Raw genomic sequence first — 18,369 nt, 5'->3', positions numbered from 1 at the left:
AAAGTAATTAATTCTTGTTTCTGAAATAAAATGGTATTTTTTCGTTATGACAAAGAACCCATTTGAAGTAAAAATGTATCTCAAAACAGCTGGTATTGGTATTAAAATTTTTATCGAAATAAAGTAGAGAACAACATTTCGACCTTGTTACAAAAGAGAGAGTTTGCAACTGACCGTTGTCGGGTCATTGTCTTAGGGATGAGAGTGTAGGTGACGCTGCAGTTGGATGTTAGGTTATTAATTGGTACAGGTATAATGGTGTTCCTTTATATTAGTTTAATTTTGGTTTGAGTTGTTGTATAAGTAAGGCTCCTTTGATTTTGCGTTTGTATATATTTATTTCTCTACTTGGTATCTGGTTGTTTTCTATGGTTATATGTGTTTATTTGATTTGCAGTGTTAAAAAATGTGTGAAGGTGATTTTTTGTGTGTGTGTTCTTTGAATCTGATTTCCATGTTTCTGCTTGTTTATCCAGTATAGATTTTGGTTTGTTTTGAACTTCGCGCAAAGCTACACGAGGGCCATCCGCGCTAGCCGTCCCTAATTTAGCAGTATAAGACTAGAGGGAAGGCTGCTAGTTAGTCATAGCTACCCAACGAATATTGGGATTGACGTAACTTTGCAACGCCGCCACTATTCGTTGGTAAAAGAGTAGCCCAAGTGATAGCTGTGGGTAGTGTTGACTAGCTGCCTTCCCTCTAGTCTTATACTGCTAAATTATGGACGGCTAGCGCAGATAGCCCTCGTGTAGTTTTACGCGAAATTTCGAACAATTCAAAGCATTCTCCATCATATTATAACTAGTTTACAAAAAAATTGTGTTAAATTCTTTTGATAAAAGAGATATCACATCTGCAGATATCCAGGCAGAGTGGCTGTAGAAGAATTAATCGTGAAAGAAATATAATTGGTGTATGAATATACTCTAAATCTAGAAGTGTTTCCGCGCCTACGACCTGTTTGTTTAAACACGGTAACTGTTTCTGGATAACTGGTTAAGGCGTCTCTAGAACACATTAATACCGTTCTTCTGTTGAATCCTTTCCATTCTGACACCATTGTGTGCCAAATTTTATCCCTTTCCCGTTATAATTTCTATTTTTCTTGTTCCATATATTAATTGTTTGTTTGTTTTGAATTTTGCACAAAGCTACTCGAGGGCTATCTGTGCTATCCGTCCCTGATTTAGCAGTGTAAGACTAGAGGAAAGGCAGCTAGTCTTCACCACCCACCGATAACTCTTGGGCTACTCTTTTACCAACGAATAGTGGGATTGACCGTACCATTATAATGCCCCTACGGCTGAAAGGGCAAGCACGTTTGGCGCGACGGGGATGCGAACCCACGACCCTCAGATTACGAGTTAAACGCCTTAACTCACCTGGCCATGCCGGGCCCCGGATTTATGTTATTCGAAATACTTCTATTAGACTAAAATAGACTCGCCCCCGAATCATTTAATGCAATTATTTTGTGCAACGAGGTTTCTGAAAGTTTTTATATATAATTCTTTATATATATATGATTGCGAGCTTTCAAATACATCCATGGAAAATGGTCGATTCCTGACTGCTAAAATATTGTAACTACTTTACAAACAGCCGTGTTCGAAATTCTTCAGTATAAGTTTGTTAAGGTTTGTCACGAAGTTTTTGAAAATTTTAAAGTACTCCTTGACATGGCTGTTATTGGTTTAATCGCTATGTTTCAAATATACCAATATAAAAAGGTAATTATCAAATGTTTCAATCATAGTTACTATAAACAATTGGACGTGTCCGGAATCATTTAGTATAAAAATGTTAAGTTGTGTAAAGAGGTGTGTAAAAATAACGCTTATAGACTGTGTGATTTTGGATTTTTTGGGAACTTTAAAAAATGACGGGTTTCTGTGTTCAGTTATAATTTCTACTCTAAAACTCTTGGTATCCAGAACAATAAGTGAGACTACGTTGAGGGATATGAAGAGCTTTTTTGAAAGTTCATGGTAGAGTTACGAGGTGCCAAAGATTTTGATAAAAATGACTAATTTCTTATTTTTCAAATATTATCTTTGGGTTTGAAAACGTGTATTTATGTGTATTGTTTCTTATAGCAAAGCCACATCGGGCTATCTGCCGAACTCACCGAGGGGAATCAAACCGATGCTTTTAAAGTTGTAAATCCGTAGACTTACGGCTGTACTAACGAGGGATGTTTGAAAACGTTGACATCTAAAATCGTTTGGTATGAAGATATTAAGGTGCCTAACGAAAATTCTATTAATTCATAAGTTATCCTGGTTATTGTTGGAGAATTTGAGATATGTTTATTATAGTTACTACATTAAAAATGGCGGTGGTGTAACTTTATCAATTAAAGTGTGTGGCAAGGTTTCTGAAAACCCATAAGTGCTCGTGAAAATAGGCGTTTTCAGCGTAATTGCGAGTTTTAAAAAATGTCGGCAGAATATAATTGATTTTATATTTTTGAAATATTTTTATTAGATTAAAAACACATGCTTACATAAATGTTTGTGAAAAGGTGTGGCGACGTTTATAAAAAATTAATAAGTTTTTCTGCGTAGGCCTTTTATGGTGTCCTTTAGACCTTTCACATTTGCCGATAGGAAATGGCAAATTTATGTTTGAAACATTGTTGCTACGTTTGTAAACATCTGCGTATAGAATTGTTTAGTACATATTTGTTGGCCCGGCATGGCCTAGCGCGTTAAGGCGTGCGCTTTGTAATCTAAGGGTCGCGGGTTCGCGCCCGAGTCGCGCCAAACATGCTCGCCCTCCCAGCCGTGGGGGCGTTATAATGTTTCGCTCAATCCCACTATTCGTTGGTAAAAGAGTAGCCCAAGAGTTGGCGGTGGGTGGTGATGACTAGCTGCCTTCCCTCTAGTCTTACACTGCAAAATTAGGGACGGCTAGCACAGATAGCCGTCGAGTAGCTTTGTGCGAAATTCCAAAAACAAACCAAACATATTTGTTAAAGTGTGTGACGAGAATTTTATTTAAGAGTGAGATTGATTGGTGGCCCGGCATGGCCACGTGGGTTAAGGCGTGCGACTCGTAAACTGAGAGTCGTGGGGTCCCTTCTCCATCGCACCAAACATGCTTGCCTTTTCAGCCGTGGGGGCGTTATAATTTACGGGCAATCTTACTATTCGTTGGTTAAAGAGTAGCCCGAGAGTTGGCAGATGAGTGCTGATGACTAGCTGCCTTCCCTCTAGTCTTACACTGCTAAATTAGGGACGGCTAGCGCAGATAGCCCTCGAGTAGCTTTGCGCGAAATTAAAAAACAACCAAGATTGATTGGTATCGTTGTGATCTTTCAAAAAATGTTGATAGAAAATGTCAGATTTCAGATGTTTGAATTATAGTTACAATTTTAAAAATGGCAATGTTCAAAATTGTCTAACTGAATATGTTACGATGTTCTAAAAATCCATAAGCAGTTCTGAATATGGTCGATTTTGGTTAATTGCAAACTTTCAAAAAGGTCAACAGGTACTGATGTAATTCAATCATTTCAAATATTGTTATTACATAAAAATCGACTGCAGAATAATTTGGTGTGAATACATTAAGTTGTGGAAAGTAATTATTGAAAATCATAAGTGGTCTTCGATATGACTGTTTGTGTTCTGATTATGAGCTTTGTAAAATGCCTGTAGAAAATAATGAAGTTTGCATTTTCAGATATTGTTACTACATTAAATACCTTCGTACGAATATGTTATATTGTGTAACGAGGTTTCTTAAAATCCACAAGAACTTATATTATATGACGCTTTCTTGTATATGTGAAATTTCCACAATTATGATAGAAAATGACGGATATTGTTTACATCACGGATATTGTTTGTTTTTGTATTTCGCGCAAAGCTACACGAAAGCTATCTGCGCTACCCGTTATTAATTTAGCAGTGTAAGACTAGAGGGAGGGCAGCTAGTCATCAGCACTCATTGCCAACGTTTGGGCTATTCTTTTAACAACGAATAGTGAGATTGACCTAAATATAATGACTCAACGGTTAAAAGGGCGAAAATACTTGGTGTGACATGAATTTCACACCGCAACCCTTAGTTTGCGAGTCATGCTCCCTAGCCACTTGGCCATTGACGGATGTTGTATATTCCAAATGTAGTTACAACATTAAAATTGGTTTGTTTGGTTTGAATTTCGCGCAAAGCTACTCAAGGGCTATTTGAGCTAGCCGTCCCTAAATTAGCAGTGAAAGACTAGATGGAAAAGCAGCTAGTCATCACCACCCACCGCCGACTCTTGGGCTACTCTTTTACCAATGAACAATGAGATTGATCGTAGAATTATAACACCCACACGGCTGAGAGGGCGAGCATGTTTGGTGTAACGGTGATTCGAACTGCGACCCTCAGATTACGAGTCGATTACCTTTGCCACCTGGCCATGCCAGGCCTCATTAAAATTGAACTTGTGCGGAATTCTTTTGTATTTTCAGATGAACGTTTGTTACGAGGTTGCTGAAAATCGTTAAGTGTTCCTGGATGTATCTGTTTTTTTTGTATTCTCGGCGAATTTCACATGATTCAAATATAGTTACCAAATCAAAATAAGAACTATTTATTATAGGTATGTTAAGTTTTGTGATAAGGTGTCTGAAAATTCGCAAGTGGTCTTGTTTCTATACGTTCATAAATGCCTTTGTATATGATTTTTTTGGGGATCACTAAGAATGTTTGAAAATGTGATAAAAATGTTTCTATACGTTCATAAATGCCTCTGTATATGATTTTTTTTGGGATCACTAAGAATGTTTGAAAATGTGATAAAATTGAACGTGGATTTAACTAAAACGAGTTTTTTTCTGTTTTTGCTTGTTCTTCTTTAAAATTGTTTTTATGATAAATTTAAGATTTTATTTTTTCCTTCTAGTTTTTTTTCCATGAAAACTGTTATCTTGTGATAATGAAATTTTCAATTTGACAATGAAAGGAAAATAAAATATTTGTTGTTAATATCTGTTGTGTTATGAGAATGTCGGTAGCTTTGATGATACTACTCTCATAATATACCCGTCAGTGTTTTACAGGGTGCCAGGTAATTTCTGAAAACAATTTGTGTCGAATTTCGAGGTTATCGGTATAATTATTTGGAAAATCTATGATAGTTGGATATCGTGAATTCTCAACACCAAAATCTAAGAGTTAGGCTTGGTGTTGAACTTTAGGTGAAGTATTGAATCGTATTTTACGTCTTATATTTAATTTTTAAGAAAAAAACGACAAAACCACTAAGATATATGTAGTTTATCACTGTATCATGGAATTAAAATGTAATTTATGACAACATTGACATATCAACTAATAGTTATAATAATTAATATGCAATGATATTCTGATACAGTTTTTTCGTATGTTATTATTAGACTATAGTTTTAGAGTGGCTGTGTTTCAACGTAATGGTTTCTATTTCATGAGTAGGCCTAAAGCTTGTGTGATTACTGATGAACAGTTTGAGAAAAAGTGTTATTAATTGTTTAAGCAGTGTTAAAAATGTTAATGTTAAGACTTTACACGTGAGGTAAAGTATTTTTGGATCATAAGTTAAAATAATGGCAGTGACAAGAATTATACTCGGTAGCTAGGAAGAATATTACTGAATTATACTATTACTGTATGAGTATTATATAGTAAATACCAAAGTACATAGGTTTGAATACTGATGAGCTACAAGTTACAATAATAATAATTATAAGAATAGTATCACTGCATGTAATTTCAAAAACTAATACACACACTGACACACACATATATAATAATTAGGATAATATTACTGTATATAATTTCAAAACAATAACACATTATATATATATTATAAGAAACTTGTCAGTGCTTACGATCTTGAAATTAGAGGCTACTAGGTATTTAGTGTGTTGAGGCTCATTCTGGGCATTTGTAGCAGACATGCTCAGTGATCAATAATTAACAAGAATGGGGATTGATATTTATTTTTCCAGAGTAAAAATTTTGAGATTGTTACATTGAGTTTTAGGACAAACCAGTTTTAAAATTTACTCATTTGCTCAGTCAAGTGAGAGGTTGTCACAGCTCGCACATATTTAAATTCTTGAACTGCTGGTTATTGAGTGTTTGAAAGATAATTCTAGTTGTCTTGTATCTAGCCACTACATAAAATAATTATAAATAAAAGTAGGTGAGTTATAATATTGTTTTGGGATGGCATGGTACCTGTTTGTCCATCTCGGCCATTCCATACTTTAAGCTAAACTGAAACTATTAATAAGGTTTAAAAAATTTAATGCCAGCCCTTATAATTAGGTGAGTTATGATACAAGTCAGGTGTAAAAGAAGACACAAAAAGTAAAATAATAAAACTATAAGTGGTATAAATACAGCTAAAGAGTTTTATTTATAAAATAACAACAAAGCACAGAAATTGTATATGAAGTAAACTATTATAATCTTAGAGATACCAACCCTATAATTAAAAGTAGTGCAGAAATCTATGTCTGGCCTATCATTCATTATGTAATTTTTTTACCATGCCATATATTTATGTTCTTTTATAATGTTAAAAGTACATAGGTGAACTCATATTTAATTTGAACATTTGGTTGTCGACGTTGCCACAACGGGTTTCGTGTAGTCTCAGGATATCATATAAAATGTATCAATCAAATGTTTTATTAACATTGGGAAGGTTGTGTGGTGTAGAAAGGTCAATTCATGGGTATAATTTTTAATTATTAAATACAGAATTGAACTTACAATAAAAACCCACTAATTGGTGACTGAATTGTGAAATCTAATGGTGTGTGAATTTTTTATTTTCATTATTTAAAAATTACTAAAATCCCATACTTTTAAATTTAATTCTCTGTGCCTGCACATACATACACATATCACCATTAAATCTAAGTTTTTCTGTGTTACCCACTATTAAGTTGCTTTACCGTTATGCTTAATAATAGAAGCTTACACTATGTAAACCTCTTGATCATTTTGTTTCTTATTACAAATAGTTGAAGATTTAAAATATGTTACAGACTGGTACTTAAAAGTGAAAATACATTGATTCATATTAAAAATCAAATCTCTACCTTCTTAGACAAAAACAACAACAAAACATTATGCAAATAAAAGCTTGTGTACAAAATGTAACCATTACTAAAATTTGTGATTCATGAAGATTACTACAATACCATTACATCAAGTGTCTAGACAGTACACCAGAGGTTTCTCTACCTTTTTATTGTTATACAAAACACATACAAATTTTTATATCACACTGAGTATGTAAACAAGTACTGTTTATGTTTTAAAATTGGGGTAGGTATTCATTATACGAAAAGACACCAGACCATAGCAAAGTATATAGACTTGTGTATCCAACAGTGTAACTCCTTTTTTTTTTTTCATTCTTAAGTGACACCAGCATTCAGTGATGTCAAGAAAACCCACTTGTAGAGAAATATATATGCAAAAACGGCTCGTTTGGGTTGAGAAAATATTTTACATAGAACCTGAAGATGACCAAAGAAGGTCGAAACGTTGTTCGCTCTTCTACGTAAAATATTTTGTCAACCCAAATGAACCGTTTTTGCATATATATGACACCAGCATTGCTTTATGTTGTCTTCATGTATATATAGTTGTGCATTTGTTGCAGGATTCAAGAGCCTTTTAGAATTACTTCAAAGCTTTGAATATTCAGGCAATTAATGGATAATTTTTGCATTACAATGTGTCTTGTTTATGCCTTTTTGATGAAATACAAGACACTACAGTAGCTGGAAAAATATATGAGAATGTAAGTTCTGTTTTGGCAGACACTGCTGCACTTCAAAATATATATTTGTCGAGAAGTATTATGGTTTATGGAGTGCATTTTTGTGTACTTGTGACTACTAGGATACTAAAGTTTATTGATAGTCACAACTAGTACATGCTGATGCAGCAAGTACATAAAAAATATACCAGTGTTTCCAATAGGGAGTTTTCTGGATTGTAACTTGTTACACACACACACAACTGTTTAAGTTAATGTGAGTGTTATGAACAAATGGTTTAAGTGTAGTGCAAGTGTTAGGTTTAGTTTTATCTTTAGAAAGTGATAGTTATTGCAGGTATTTGTAAACAAGTGTGTATGAATCGTACATTTTGTATTTCAGTTGTTATGAATTGTCACTTGTATTACTGCATCATATTACTAGAACCTTTTAAGTTTTTTGTATGTATTATTACATCATATCTGTAGAAAGTTCTACGTCTCAGTCAGGCTACAGATATATGTACAAAATGTAGTTTGAGTTAATTTATGGTTATTCAGATAGAGGTAAATCTTGACCTAGATTGCTAGTTTAGCCACAAAGAACAATAGTGGTGCTTTTCTTTTATTAAAGTAAAATTATCACTGATTCTATTGTAATAACAGAGCAAAGAAAATTAATTTTTCTTATAAGTTGTGTTCTAAAGTAATTGAACCAATTTGTGTGGACTTTGGTAGAGAAATGACAATTATTTAAAAATATGGATAAAACTGTGGTACCAGTAGTGAGATAAATATATGTATACACATTTGGTTTGTTTTAATATAGTATTATAAAACAAGTGGACTATATGCTGTTTGTTCATTGTTTATTGCTGAAATTTATTGTCAACAAGTCACAGACACCTGCTGTAAAAAATATGGCGCATACATATATAAAAGCTTGACATTCCAAAACATATTGACCATCTGATGACACTATAGCTATTTCTTGATCTTTATGGAGTTCCATTCTTTGCCAGTCTAAGCACTGAGAAAGCTTGCTCCAGTCTTATACCCCAGTAAAATGCCTCAGGCAGATTCTAATTTGCAAATGTCATTGCACCCTCTATTAAGGTATTGTACATATGCTTCTCCTTTGTTCTTGACAAACCATTTGGTACAGGTTTCTACCAACAGGAGTGTTTTGATTATTTACTGTTGATGTTGTGAATTTGAACATAGTTGGCATTTCTACAGTAATATTTTTGTTTATAATTCTACACTATTGAACAAAAAACAACTTTTCAACAGGTACAAATACCCAATGTAATGTTTCTACTACAGTGGTCAATCAGACCTCTTCTCTTCCACCTCTGCTATCTAGTGTTTGTTAACAGCTAGGAAGGTGTTATTGTCAATTGAAACTGTGCATGATATGATATGTTGTGATGTGAAGACATACTTGCATACCAAAGGTGTGTCTCTGGAAAATTCTGAGGTAGCTTTTGCAAATGACCTGAGACTGGTGACAAATGACTGGTGAGAATTTAGACTCATTTTTTTTGCTGCTTCTTTTACTAAGTCAACCTCTACAGAGGATCATTTTAATCAGCCATCTCCAACCTCTTCTTAAAGTGGTCACTCAGGTTTGTGAGCCTCTTCTATTGCATTTGACTGTACTCCTTCCTTGTTAGCAGAAAGAATGCAAGTGATGACTATTTGATTTTTTCTTCTCTTTCTCCTGATATTGCTGTTTGTGCTGGGAGATTTGACACTCAGATATGCATTGGGTTAGCTTTGCTTTTTCCTCCACATTTATTGAATCAGCATACTTTGACTTACAACCACCATGAGGAGGCCTATCTAGATTGTCCAGAAATGAACCCCTTTTGTTACCTGTGGGGGTCTAGGATGAAATTAGTGATCACTTTAAACAGATCACAGTTTCTCATTTTTGTCTCATTTTCACAACTGTCCTGAAGTATGTCAATCCTACTTTTATCTGAAGCTTATCAATGTTCCACAGCAATTTTAGGATAAGTTTGGAGTTTTGCTGATATCTTCCTTTGTCTGATAGTCTTCCATTCTTTCTTTGGTTTCGTACATGATTTGGTTCTTGAGGTTTGTTGAGTAGAGATGCTTTGTTAGATAGGGTCTGTTTACTATCTTCTACCCTTAGAGGTTTATGGGAATTTCCTTCTCTCTGTCCAATATTATTTTCTGTAGTTCTAGAGACATGATAGTCCCAGATTGATATCTTCCATTAGCATTCTTATTTATTGTCTTTGATTTTTGTCTTTCTTACTGTAATTTTGGCAGATTGTTAGTACTGGCCTGCAGCATTTCCTGACTCCTTCCATTAGTTACAAGGTCTATTGGTTCCCATAATTGGGTCCATATGTATTATTGAAAATTTTCTGCTTAGGCAGGCTGAAGACAATAGAATTGGTGACTACCTCAGGAATAGGGGAGCAGCGAAACATGATTATATCACTTTTAGGACATCTGGAGATCTTTTTTCAGGGATACATGTTTTGGCTTCAGGGCTGGTTATTCACTTTACATCACCTTCACCATCATCTGCACAACATGTTGCCTTTTCACCTCCAACTATCCATGTTGAGTGGAGCTTTATTCCAAAGTGTTGTTGTTAGTCAAAATGGCAGTAGAAAGGGTCAATCTCATTCTTTCAGGATGTTATTCCCATTTATTCATGATATCCAGGATATTAGGGTCAAATTGTTGATCTATCTTGACCAAACCAATTTTTAGATCCACCTCACTTCATTATAAAATATTTTCTCACCCTGTGATGGCACTTTACACCATGGTTTTGAATGACCAAGTTCAATGTTACAGACACTTATCACTATATTCCAATAGCAGAATCTTTCCAGAGGTTTCTCAGGTTTATGCACAAGTGGCAGGTGTCACAGTTCCAGGCTTTTCCTTTTAGTCTTACACCACCACCTTCTGTCTTCTGCAGAGTTGTTCAAGCTTTTTGTAGTCACCTGTATTCTTTGGGCCTTGCACACATAATTATATGGATGACTGGCTCCTTCTGACTGCATCTCACCAATTAGCAGAACAATACTCTTAGATTCTCCTTTCATAAGCCACAAAAGCAGGCTTCCTTATCAGATTGGAGAAGTCTGTTTTGTTACTGATGCTATATATTGTCCATTTGGGCATCTTTCAGTACTTACTTAAGTCAAGCTAAACCAACCTCTAACAGGCTTCAAGCCTTGCAATGAACCATCAGACTTTTATCTCTGTCTCATTCTGCTACCACAGGGATGGTTCTCTCTCTTTGGGGGATGTGGACAAGCCTCTCATTTCTTTAGGATGAGCACATATGAGGTCCCTTCAATGTTCACTGTTTGAACACTGGATTATGCATTTCAGTCCTGTGGATCTTTCTGTCTCATTATCCAGGAGCAGCAGCATCCATTGCAAATGGTGGTGGACGGATCAGAGCAACACTACTAATGAAGTACCCATTCCACCACCTTGTCCTGAGATCTATTTATCCACAGACGCATCTCTTCAGAGATGGGGAACTTCTCTTCTCAATCAGGAGTTACAGAGTTCTTTGAAATGAGACAAGAATACTCTCCATATCAATGTCCTTGCAGTACATTGGTCAGTGGTGTAAGATCTTTCTTTTTTTTAGGAAAAAATTGTCATGATACATTCCAATACTTCCATGGTTGTATCTCAGATTTCACATCAAGGAGGCACTCATTTTCAAGTACGTTTTTTGCACCTTGGATCATTTCTACTGTGCTCATTCCCATCATATTGGTCTTTTAGCATATTATGTTTCAGCAGTGATTAATTTAAGTGCAGATCACTTGTCTTGATTTAACCAGGTTCATTCAATAGAATGGATGCTACATCACAGTTTTTCAATGGCTTTGCTCTCAGGTCTTTAATAATCACTGCCTTTGTGGCTTATTGGAATTTTCAACTACAATTGCTTTGGTTTCTAATACCTCTTCTTCAAGCATTGGCAGTATATACACGATAGCTGACCACAGAGGTCCCAACCACTGAAGCCAGCAAGATAGCCTAAGAACTCTATATCCGAGACACTAACTCCTCAATAGACATTCCCAGCAACCAATTAGCAACTCTCATAGAATTCATCACGATGAAGACAAACTTCATGTTCAACAACCACAATTATATACAAACAAATGGTCTGAGCATGGGCAACCCAGTATCACCAGTTCTAGCCAATATTTTTATGACACAAATTGAAACACAAGCAGTTAACACAGCATTACATCCACCACTATATTGCTACAGATATGTAGATGACATGATTGTGGATTCATATCTACAAAATACACACTTAATTTTTTCAACCACATTAACTCTATACATCCCAACATTAACTTCACATGTGAACAGGAAAAAAGCAATCAAATATCATTTCTTAATCTCAAAATTACAAGAACCGATACACAATTTAAAACAGAAATCTGCTGAAAAATTGCCTATACTGGACTATACATTCCTTGGGACTCAGCACATTAAACAAAACAAAAACTCAACATACTGAGAAACCAAATAAACATAGCCATAAAAATATGCTCACCAGATAAAATTAATGATGAATTAGACAAAATGAAACAATACTTCATCAACATTGATAAGTTTCCTCCACAAACCATAAAAAACATTATATGCACACACCTAAACAAAAAGCAAAATCAACTAACAAAAGTAAATGTATCCCACGAATTAAAAAATCACAAAACTATATACTGCTGCATACCATATATTCCTGACATCAGCAGAAAAATAACAAACATTTGGCAAAAATTAGTAACAAAAAACATGACAATACAGTTAATACCAAATTTATTCAAAACCAGGCACAAAACTAAGGTCTATAGAATGTAAAAACTACACTGATAAACACCACACCAACATTATTTATAAAATACAATGTGATAACTGCCATGACTTCTATATTGGAGAAACAAGTAGAAAAATGGAAACCAGATTCAAAGAACACAAAAAGTCACCTTCCCATGTTTTCAAACACTGCAAATCAAGTAAACACAGCATAACCATAGAAAACACCCAAATACTAAGTGAAGAAACAAACATAAACAAATGCAAATTAAAGAAGCCTTATTTATACAACAACTCAAGCCCAAAATAAACCAACACAAAAGAACACCTTTATACCTATATTAATAAATATAATCAAACATCTAAGCACACCCTCTACATTCCTACACTTAGTTACACAACTCCCTTCAAACATGTGGTCAGCTGTCTGTCAGTTACCTTTCTTTCTTTCTTTGTGAACCTGATGATGACCAAAGAAGGGCAAAATGTTGTTCTCAACCCAAACCAGCTGTTTTTACATGTATCTTTTTCACTACAAGTGGGTTTTCTCATCATCACTCACAGATTTACACTTGTTTGCCTTTACCATGATTTGGCTATTTCTCTGGGTTCTGACTATGGTTTGTTCTACTCTCTGTTGATTTCTCTTGGTTTCACTTTATTAGCTAGCTCAAGCATAGTTTCTGCTTCTTCAGTATCTGCAGGAATGCCTACCTCTAATTAGATGAGGACAAATTATTTTCCAAAATGAACTTCAGTGGAGGTTATTGGAAGATCCTGATGAAGACAGGATCTAACGAGAAGACAGCTTTTGTGATACCAAATGGATGATACCAGTTCAAGAGGATGTCAGTTGGACCAGTTGATTCAGCAATGACATTTAGCTGCATGAGAAAGACATTACACAAAACAACCAACATCAAGCATTATGTGGAAGACATTTTGACCCACATAGCCAGATGGGAAGACCACTTGAAGAAATTTGAAGAGTTGTTAAGATAAGTAGGGGAAGGAGATTTGATCTGTAGACCATTTAAATGTTACATTGGCTATTCTGTGCTGGATTTTGTTGGACACAAGGTGGGAGACTGACAGATAGTTGTGAATGAGAAGTTAACCTGCATACAAGATACATCAGTTCAGACAACTAAGTAGCAAGTTAGATCTTTTACAGAGTTTGTGGAACACTAGGAAGCTCATCCTAAACTGTGCTTAAGTTGCTGCATTACTGAATAATCTGGCCAAGAAAGGCCAAACCAACAATGTGAAGTGAGAACAGCTACAAATGATAGCATTTCAGAAGTAAAAGAACATGTTGGGAAGTTTGTAAATCCCTGAATGCTTGATGTCAACAAACTGTTCATTGATCAGGCCAGTGCATCAGATGTTAAATGTTAGAATTGGAGCAGTACTTCTAAGAGAAAGTAAAATGTACTGTTTCCTGCAATGTCAGTAAAAAGCTGTTAAAGAGTCAGAAGAATTACTTTGTAATTGAATGAGAGTGTATGGCCATGATATTTGTTTCAGAACTATCTTTATGGGAAGGAGATTGACCATCAGGCCCTTGCATACATTTGAGGGTGCAAAATCAAAAGTTCAAGGATTGTGAGGTGGGGATTGTATCTCCAGAACTACCACTTCGTATTGAGGCTATTGAGAAGACTGTAAATGTTGATGCAAATTTCATCAGGAGATTCTGTGCATGAACTGAAAATAGTTTTTATATGTGGTATATAAAATATTGTAAATATTGTTGATAAGGAAATTCATATTAGATGTATATGACAGTTTAATACAAGTGTTATGATTTAAGTATAATGTTAAGCTGTTGCTTCTAATAACTAAATTATTACTGGTTTGTTTATGTAATTGTTTACAATTCATACGTTGTGTCATTCAGTTGTTATGAATTGGCATTTCTTATATTATTGTTTCATGTTACTAGAACCTTTCTAAGTTTTTCTCCTTTTGGTCAAGTGTGAGTACATCATAATATCTTGCTATGTATAGAAAGTTCTAGGTCTACATCAGGCTATACATGTACAAAATGTAGTTGAGTTATATAGAAAGTAACAAAGACAATGAGTTAGACAGCAGATCCAGACTGCATGATTATACATTTAGCTATAAAGAACATATGATGGTGCTCTTTTTTTTAAAGTAAAATTATTGCAGATTGTATTGTAATAACACAGTTGAGAAGAATAAGACATCCTGCTCATTGTTCTAAAGTAATTCAACCAACGTGTGTGGACTTTGACAAAAATAGATAATTATTTAAAGCTCTGAGTACAAGAGTGGTAATAAACAGTGAGATGAACATTCATATTTACATTTGACTTGTTTTAATATATTATTTTAAAACAAGTGTACTGTTTGCTGTTTGGGTATTGTTAAAATTTATTTTTAACATGTCACAGACACTTACTGTAAAAAATCTGACCCACATATAATGCATTCAGTAAACAGTTTTTTTGTGACAAACAACTTTATTTTTATTTGTTGACATGATAAGAATTGAATTTATTTTTACATAATGTAACTCCATTATTCATTTTGCATTCAAAGGTTTGGTCAGTGTAAAATCATAACTCTAGTGTATTAGCCTTACATGAAGTAGTCTTCAGCTTGTTGAATATCAACTCTGTCATTGTTCTGTGATACATTTATTGTATATGAAGTACAAAAAAAGAAAGTATCACAGAGTATTTGCATTCTCAACTAAAGAAACTACCCTTATGTACAAAGTTATTTTGGAGATAAGTTTAATATTCTACCTTAAATTTGGCCTGGAAGTCTTAATTTAGTATTGAATGCTTGATATTGTGTCTTTGCTTTAGATATACAGTCAAAATCTTTATGGTAAACTACTTGATACTTCTTGTTTGTTAATGTTTATTTAAAATTGTACAATAATTTATAATTTAAACATAGCTCAAGAAAGAGTAGTTTGTAGGAACTCTGTACAGTGCTTGAATTAAAGCATACTGATAAACATTTCTTTATCCACTCAAAAACTCTTGTATATAGTATATCATGAGTAAAATAAAAGCTTTGAACGATATTTATAATACTGGCAAGAAATGGATTTCCTTGTGCAATGTGACATTATTCACTGATGTGGATCTTGGTTAAGTGGTCAACTTAAAATGACAACATGCATACTTGTGGAATTATGATTAAGTTTAGTAGTCTTTACAGGGTGAAAGACACTGAAGGTTCACTTCATTTAACACTTAACTGCAAATTCATTGAATAACTTTGAACATGGTTAGACATTTGATATGATTTACAGTGAACATAATATCCCAGTTGTTTGACTTTCATTTAACCATGCATCTTCTAGCTAATGGTTGATAATTGAATTTATAATTATACCATAAAGGTAACCATACACTATGAACAATGCACTAATTAAAATCTTATTTGTAGTTTAATTTTACTGCTGTAATAACACTAAAGTGTGAGACTCTATGAATTTTCTATGTACTTTTCACAAATCTGACTGGTGAATAAAACTAGCATAAGATGGATAAACTGTGTAGTGTTGAAATGTTACTACTAAATTGAAAGACTTGTTTCTTTGATAATTTACTTCAGGAACATTTTTCTAATATATGGTTACAAATATTATTAACAACAAGGCTACTCAACTAATTAATGCATTGTAATTTGTAAATAAGAATGTAAAGCAGTATAATTAATTGGATATGCTTATTGATTATTTAAATTTGATTTTTGATCTTGGTAAATTTCTTGTCCTGATTCATAATAAGTTTAATAATCTTTACAGGGTGAATGCTTTTATAACATAACTGAAAGTAAGTTGTTATTGATTTTCACAAACTGTTTTATATGAACAGTGTAGATATATTAGGAATTATAACATGTTTGTAATTCCATAATAAATGTTTCCACACTTTTTGTATTTGTCAAATGTATATCATGCTTTGTATTTTAAAGGTGCATTTTAGTTAGGCATAAAATAAATAAAATATGTCATTACAAAGAAATTTTTGAATGAATGTAATAAGTTAAAAAGAATGTAGGTTAATTTCAAATGGGAACTGCATTTAATGCTTGAATGTATATTTGAATCATTGGTTTGGGTGTGAGCATTTTGTACACTTCCATTCTTACTTTTCTAACTCTGTTGTGAGTTATGATGAAAGTCTAAATATTTGAAACTGATTTTTGAAATCTTTATTCTGGTTTCCATACAGTTCAAAACCTAACAACCTATACACAGTGAAATGAAATTCATAACCCAATCACAACCCTGAGATTTAAGAAAGCTGTTAAAAAAAAAAAAGAGCTGGACAGTTAGTGATACTTGATAATAGATTAGCCATTGGGTTCATTAACTGATTCACACATGGGACTTGGATAGTTAGTATAATCAAACTGGAGACGTTAATTTCAGTGTATTAATTTATTGTGTTTTATGTATTTATAATTCTTATTCACTGATTATTATATGATAATATCAACATAAGTGATACTCATGCATAATAGATTTTACCAAGTGAAATACCCAGCATTAGTCCTAAAACACAGACTATACTGCCTCATGGCATTACTTACTCTATGCAGAGAATAAGCCAAAGAGATATGGCAATCAAAATTTAATGACAACAACATTTGTGCAGATACACATTTTAAAAGTAGTCCATTATCACTATGTAACACAAATTTTGTTCTTGGATAGTATGTGTTTTCTCAATTGCTTATGTTGTAAAAGTACAGAAAATGGCAAACTTTGCATTTGTGACCTGGATAATGAAATTTAGAAATTAACCTATTTTCTGTGTAAAAATGGGCAAAATTGCACATTTTCATTTACATAAGGTCTGAATAAAACAACATATCAATCAAGATTTACATGTATTAATACTAAATTTATACAAAAATGAACAAAAATTTTTAGAAGTGAGTAGCTTTTGAGATTTGTGAGTAATGTAAATCACTTTCACTTATCAGCCCCTAAATATAGTCTGCTATCATGTTTTCATTATATGCTCCTTGTTCGGGTTACAGGCAATTTTAATTGCCTCGTGCATCTCGGATATATTGTGGCAGAAGCAAAGCCCATCTTGACGAGTGAAGAAGCTTGAAAAATGTTGGTGATGCTTCCTCTGACATGTGACTTGCACACTTTCATCTGACAAATCCTCCTTCTTGAGTCTAGATATCAAAAGCTCAGCATTTGACTTTGTTAGACCAAGATCTCTGATCAAGTCATTAAGGTCTCTTTGGTTGGGGTAGTATGGGTTTCTCTCACCAGCTATACCTCTGAAATTGTAACTGGATTTTCAATGTCTACTTCCTCTTCTGATTTGCTACTTTCTTTTGAGGATGGCTGCTTTCTCTCTGGCAGGGTGGGTATTGGGAGCTCAGGGCAGTGTGGCACTTGGGCAATGGATGATAGATGGTCTGGATGCATGATAGCAGATTCATTCTTGCTAGCCCAACATTTGGAAAGGTACACCATGCAGAAGTAACAATTGTTTGAGTGGTCAGTGGGTTCATGCCAAATTCTTAGAATAGCGAACTTATGGCTCTCTTTTCCCCTCTGTACCATCCTGCAAAAGAGCAAAATAAAATTATTATGAAGAATAAATTTATTTTATCCATGACTAATGTGGAAGGGGTTCATGCAAAAGTATTTATATGTGATATTTTTTCTGTACTATTGGAAACTAAAAAAATAAAAGATATTTAAATTTTAAAAGGTCTAAAATTTGTATAATATAAAATCTTAC

The 18,369-nt window shown here is 33.9% G+C and overlaps 1 protein-coding gene across 2 annotated transcripts in view; it reads left to right on the top strand.

Moving 5' to 3' along the window:
• Positions 1-4,930: 4,930 nt before the first annotated feature.
• Positions 4,931-18,369, top strand: part of LOC143252283 (uncharacterized) — a 40,857-nt gene continuing 27,418 nt past the window's right edge. Inside the window, exon 1 of one of the 2 annotated variants that reach the window (XM_076504175.1) lies at positions 4,931-5,068. The gene's annotated coding sequence lies outside the window, so the exon portion shown is untranslated. Of the gene's footprint in view, positions 5,199-18,369 lie in introns of both variants that reach the window. The other variant, XM_076504174.1, reaches the window with a different exon arrangement.

The sequence above is a fragment of the Tachypleus tridentatus genome, chromosome 6, assembly GCF_004210375.1.
Source record: "Tachypleus tridentatus isolate NWPU-2018 chromosome 6, ASM421037v1, whole genome shotgun sequence".
Classification (NCBI taxonomy): domain Eukaryota; kingdom Metazoa; phylum Arthropoda; class Merostomata; order Xiphosura; family Limulidae; genus Tachypleus; species Tachypleus tridentatus.
The sequence above is the reverse complement of the archived record's forward strand: the minus strand, read 5'-3'. Positions and strand labels throughout refer to the sequence as shown.